Here is a 6,037-nt window from a genome sequence, read left to right as displayed (position 1 = left end):
AAAAAAACATTTTTCTTGTGCGCACCAGGAGTAGTTACTGCACAAGACCACTCCTGCTAGCTAGCTAGTCAAACAAATCCGTTGAAGCCCCTCCTGACGGGACGGGACGTAACGGGAGGAGAGGCGTCGTCATTCTTTCCCAAGGCTGCGCACTGGCACTGGCACGGCCGCAGCTTGGCTTCCGTGACAAGGAGAGGAGAGGAGAGGAGGTTGATTTCGAAATTCAAAATTCGAACTCCCGTCTTCCTTCCGTTAACTACCTCCCGCCCCCAGCGCTCTCCCCTCCCCTCTCCTCTTCATATTCGCTCGGCTGGCCTCTCACGGAACTCACTCCCCACACCGCCTTCTCCCCTCCACCTTCCTCAACGCCTCTTGCGCAGCGCAGCGCGGCGCGGAAAGGAGAGACGCAACGCACGCGACCCCATCCACCACCACCCATGGCGACGGCGCCGCCCTCGCCGTGCTTGGACCATCCTTTGGACGACGACCTCCACGACCCAGCAGGTATCGTACGTCGCCGTCGAACCGCTGCCTGTCAATCGATCGTTCCGCGGCCGGCCGGGTCGATCGTTTCATCCATCCATCGGTGCCTGATAACTCGATCGCCTTCCGTGCACGCAGAACCTGAGCAGATGGGCGTGAGGAAGGTGAGGCTGCCAGGCCGCCGGCGCCTGTGCAAGCTCGGCGACATCTCCGACGACGACGACGACCAGCCCGATGCTGCCAGCTGGGAGACGGAGGAGCCCAGCGGGATATTTCCGGATTGCAGAGACGAGGAAGACGCGACGGACCAGGAGGAGGAAGACCACCGCGACACCAACACGGAGGAGTGGGAGGAGGCGGAGGAGGAAAACCACCAAGACACCGACACGGAGGAGTGGGAGGAGGAGGCGGAGGAGGAAAACCACCAAGACACCGACAAGGAGGAGTGGGAGGAGGAGGAGGAGGAGGAAAACCACCAAGACACCGACACGGAGGGGTGGGAGGAGGATGACTTCCAGATGGAGGCCCCCGCCGGGAGCGGCAAGCCGCCGTACAGGCTCCGTGCAAGGGTGTTCAAGATGCTGTACGCCCACCAGCGCGAGGGGCTCAGCTGGCTCTGGTCTCTGCACTGCAGGGAAACCGGTGGAATCCTGGGGGACGACATGGGGCTTGGCAAGACAATGCAGGTCCCTCCCTCCCTCTAACCCTTCCTCATTCATCCATTTTCCTCCTTGAAGCAATTTCAGTTAATGAATCGATTATAAATTGTATCCATCTCACCATTATCGACTCTGTTTCACCCTTAATTGTACTCCTGCTTAGTGTTAGGAAGGATAAGGGGAGCCTTTGCCCTACTTGTTTCAATCGCTTATGGCTCTCTTACTGTTAGATTAGAAGATTCCTGTGGATATTTGCTGCTACTAGTTAGACTGCAGAAATTACTCTGAAAAGAGCTGCATCTTCAGTTTATGCATTTAAGGGACTGAAACCAATTAGTATATGTCATCTGACACAAGGATAAATTTTAACTTGGAATGGTACTTTGATGCTCCACAGCTTCCTATGTTTTCATCTAGATTGGCTAACTTTTAAGCATATATAGAAAGATTGGACAGTATATTAAGTAGACTTATTGTATTTAGTAAATTTATCAGACAAGGATATAATTTATTTCGTTGCCATCACATGCTTAATTATACTTGTTTCCAAGCTAACTAATTAGCCTGTTGTGTGCAAATTGCATTGGCACTTGTTCCCTTCAGCCACAGCACATATTTTCAGTATCAAGTTGGTATTGCAATGTCCTGGATTCCTGATTGAGAGCCTTGCATCCTTAATTTTATCTTGCAGGTTTCTGCCTTCTTGGCAGGATTGTTCCATTCTGGTCTAATACAGAGGGTGCTAGTCATCGCCCCGAAGACACTTCTCACTCACTGGATCGAGGAGCTTACAGTAGTCGGTCTCAGGCACATGATCAACGAGTAGGATCCCCTATTACAGCATATCGTCGTTTCCCCCCCAAATTGGTGCAGGCCAAGCCCTGTCGATTGCTGCTAATTAATTCCTTCTTTTTTTTACAGCTACTCTGGTTCCGACCTATATATTCGTGACTTTGAGCTTCAACATGCCTTCCAGGTTTGATTTGATTTAGTTTTCTAACATAATTGTTCCCTGCTGGTCAATCATATGGTCGCCTTTTTATCTGGACTGGCAATTTCAAACAGAGAAACATTTTCGCATAAGCTCCATTTAAAGGAATACATAGCTAATAGCTTGTTCTTTCAAGATATTTTATGAGTTACAACAGCTATTTACTGTCTTGTTACAGGAAGGGGGTATCCTGTTGACAACGTATGATATTGCCCGGATCAACTATAGGCTGATAAGAGGAGACTTCTATAATGATGCTGACGAGGAGGAGGGGGGGGAAGATTTGGAATTATGTTGTTCTTGACGAGGCACACTTTATCAAGAACCCCAAGACACAAAGAGCCCAAAGCCTATTTGAAATACCTTGTGTCCATCGGATCGCCATCAGTGGAACGCCTATACAAAATAACTTGAAGGTACCACCTAGCTGAAATTCCTAAAGAACTTGTACTTTACATGCTCCTATATGTATTGTCCTCCTATTACCAATGCAAATAAGCATGTGTACTCTTGCAGGAAATGTGGGCGCTGTTCTCTTTTTGTTGCCCGGAAGTCTTGGGTGATAAGAAAGAGTAATTTGCTCACTCTCTTATTTTCCTGCATTAGTGATACTGCCTTGCTTTGCACCATCTGGTGTTATTTATTTGTCTATATTTTGGCAGTTTCAGAACAGTGTATGAATTGCCTATCAATCGAGGAAATGACAAGACCGCTAGCAACCGAGCCAAGCACACAGGCTCAAATGTAGCAAAGGTACCTTTCTTTTTTCTGTGTTTGTGTCCAAGAGATATGTAATACCCAAGCCTATTTGTTGTTGCTATTGTCGTGAGCAGCTTAGTGTCTCTGTGCTTTTACTTTTTTGTATGTCGGCATTTTATTGCTGTAAACAGTCATCATGTTTGATATATTGCAATATGTGCAATGGCATTACTTCTTGTCATTATGATTATGTTGAGAAATTACATTTTCATCCATACATTAGCTAAGTAGCAATTTCATCTGATTTGACATGTGAAAGCAGTTGCATAGCTGAACTGCATTCAAATTTCATATAAGTGGATTAGAATGTGGAAACGTTTACTCATCCTTTCGGATGATAACTTGGAGCCAAATGAACTAAACAAATTATATTTTTTGTTCATACTTGACTTTGTTCACAGAAATTAAGGGAACGTATAAAGCCATATTTCTTGCGACGTATGAAAAATGAAGTGTCACTTGAGACTGGTTCGACAGATGATAAACAGCTTCCGAAGAAGAATGAGCTAATTATCTGGCTGAAATTAACAGATTGCCAGGTATAGTTTTTTATGTCATTGACACAAAACTGATCGAGTAATTGACAAATGATGATTTTGCAATTTGTCTGTCTTTTGGCGCAGAGGAAACTATATAAAGCATTTCTGAACTGTGAGCTAGTTCATTTAGCATCGCAAGGAAATCCCTTGGCTGCTCTCACGGTAAGCATAAGCTTCAAAGCCTTTTCTGTAGACCTTTTTTTCTACCTTTTGTTCTATTGTTGCTCTCATGTAGTCCTTTAGTTCTCGTCAGGTGTGCTCATCTTATACTCTCTTCATCATTTATTTTTAAACTTGCATACTGACTAACTATTCTCTCTTATTCCCAACACAATAGTTTTCTCTTAGTATTAATCATTTTCATTGGCTCTGAACTAAACAAAAATACACCATATAAAATGAAATGGAGGGAGTATATTTTGTATGGGAGGCGGCAATTGTAATTTTATCGCCTTAATTTATCTTCTTTTTGTGCACGCTCTTTGGTGCATTTATGCTCGTTTCATGTTTTTCCTTCTCTTCAACAGGTATTGAAGAAAATATGTGATCACCCACAGATATTGACCAAGAGAGCTGCTGAGGACATCCTGGAAGGCATGGATGGAATGTCAAATAATCAGGATATGTTGATGGCTGAAAATATGGCCATGAACCTCGCTGATATGGCTCATGCTGATGAAGCACTGCAAGCCGGTCAAGAAGTCTCCTGCAAGTTATCTTTTATCATGTCCTTGTTGGTAAGCATTCTCTGATGCATATTAGTTGTTAATAAATACTAATGTACTCCGCATTTGTTTATGTAAACTCAAATGGTTAATCTAGTGGTGCAGAGGAATCTTCTTGAAGAGGGACACCATATTCTTATTTTTTCAAACACTCGAAAAATGCTAAACCTGATTTAGGTATGTTGCCAATTGTTCTTTGTGCTGGAGTGCATGCCGTGTTTTTGTGATATAGTATTCAAATTAGAGTTATTATTTTGTATGCATTGTTGTATTTATGGTTTTCACATAGTACATGATAAACTCTGTGAGTGGAGTAAATGGGTGATTTCTTCTTACATAATACTCCCTCCGTCCCAAAATAACTGTCTTAACCTTAGTAAAATTTTGTACTAGAGTTAGTACAAAGTTAAGGCACTTATTTTAGGACGGAGGGAGTATAATGTTGTTAAAATTTGTGCACGTCTTACTATTACGTTGAGACATCACATTCATGTCCTGTTCAATATAACTCTGCTAGTTGATCGGCTTTAGAGATTTTTATGCAACAGAAGAGACATATCACATTCATGTCCTGTTCAATAACGAAGTAGAATTACTTGAGAGAGGAATTGTCTGATAACATGAGCTTTAGCATTAGGAAAAACAGCTTTGAAGCGTGGATGTTCACTTATTTTCTGTGTTGTTCGGACCTAGCTATGGGCGGAACACACTTTCTCTGTCGTAATGCATTTGATTGTTGCAACAGGAAGCTATATTGCTAGAGGGCTACAACTTTTTGCGCATGGATGGTACCACAGAGACTTCTGAGAGGGAAAGGATTGTGAAGGTTCCTGCTCACGCTTCCCTTTTTTATTTTGTTTCGTACCATGGATTCATCATATGTTGGTTACATATTATGCATTTGTGTATCCAGGACTTCCAAGACGGCCTCGGAGCTCAAATATTTTTACTGACCACAAAAGTCGGTGGTCTTGGACTTACACTCACCAAGGCAGCTCGTGTCATAGTAGTTGATCCTGCTTGGAATCCAAGGTACCCAAACATTGACACACCCTCATCAAGTCCAATCCTTTTGCTTTTACAGAATGCTTGTCACTGCAAGTTTTCTATTCCATAACACATCTTCCTTTTTACAGTACGGACAATCAGAGTGTTGATCGTGTTTATCGAATTGGACAGACCAAAGATGTGATTGTATACCGCTTGATGACATCTGCAACAGTCGAAGAAAAGATATATAAACTGCAGGTTCAAATATGTTATAGAATTTCTTTACTCCAATCTTTTTCATATGACACCTCTAGACCTCCATATTCCCACTTCCTTGAATCATGTAATACTTATTTGCAGGTCCTCAAGGGCGCTTTGTTTAGGGCAGCCACGGAGAAGAAAGAACAGACGCGTTACTTCAGCAAGAGTGTACTTATCGTGATACCGTTACTTGTCATTGCTTACTCTTGTTGTATGTTGTATTATGGCTAATTCTTTTGCATATCTTCAGGACATTCGAGAGCTTTTTAGTCTGCCAGAACAAGGGTTTGATGTTTCCCTTACGCAGAAACAATTGCAAGAAGAGCATGGACAGCAGCTGGACATGTAAGACATTTGCTTTTGTTCCGGTAATTCTGATGATATCAACACTCGACTATTTGAGGTTCCATATACTTAAACATACATATGAAATGAAAATGGCTCTAATTATTGCCTAGTACATATCAGTCAGAAAATATACACAAAAATGTTGAGGTATTCGTCATACATATAGTTCTTCATAACAATGATGGTATGGGTCACCCAAAGAAAAAATGTAACAGCCTGTTCTTTGCTGAGAAGTTAATCTGCTTGCCTGTACTGCATGTTCCAGGGATGAGTTGCTGAGGG

The 6,037-nt window shown here is 42.9% G+C and overlaps 1 pseudogene; it reads left to right on the top strand.

Moving 5' to 3' along the window:
- Positions 1–306: 306 nt before the first annotated feature.
- On the top strand, positions 307–5,756 carry LOC123133682 (SNF2 domain-containing protein ENL1-like; annotated as a pseudogene).
- The last annotated feature ends 281 nt before the right edge of the window (positions 5,757–6,037 follow it).

Source organism: Triticum aestivum, chromosome 1B (assembly GCF_018294505.1).
Source record: "Triticum aestivum cultivar Chinese Spring chromosome 1B, IWGSC CS RefSeq v2.1, whole genome shotgun sequence".
Lineage (NCBI taxonomy): Eukaryota > Viridiplantae > Streptophyta > Magnoliopsida > Poales > Poaceae > Triticum > Triticum aestivum.
This window is presented reverse-complemented; position numbering and strand designations above follow the sequence as displayed.